We start from the raw sequence: 277 nt of genomic DNA, 5'->3' as shown, positions 1-277 counted from the left end.
ATGGTAGGTGGTTGTGGCGGTCGGGCGCCACGCCGCTGGTGGGGTGGCTCGCTGGGGTTGGGCTCCGGCGGTGACGCGAGATATGGTTTTTTTCTTTGATTGACAGGAGGAAGAGAGAGGGGGGAAGAAGAGATGCATCCGACAAGAAGGACCTTGGGCCACCTCAGCAAAATATCCACATAGTCAGGCCACGTCAGCCTAATAAATGGGATCAACTTATCGGTTTTGCTATTTTCGCAGGCCGATAATGCTCCATCTACGTTAAGCTACGTAAAAT

The sequence above is a fragment of the Triticum aestivum genome, chromosome 3D, assembly GCF_018294505.1.
Source record: "Triticum aestivum cultivar Chinese Spring chromosome 3D, IWGSC CS RefSeq v2.1, whole genome shotgun sequence".
Taxonomy (NCBI): Eukaryota; Viridiplantae; Streptophyta; class Magnoliopsida; order Poales; family Poaceae; genus Triticum; species Triticum aestivum.
The sequence above is the reverse complement of the archived record's forward strand: the minus strand, read 5'-3'. Positions refer to the sequence as shown.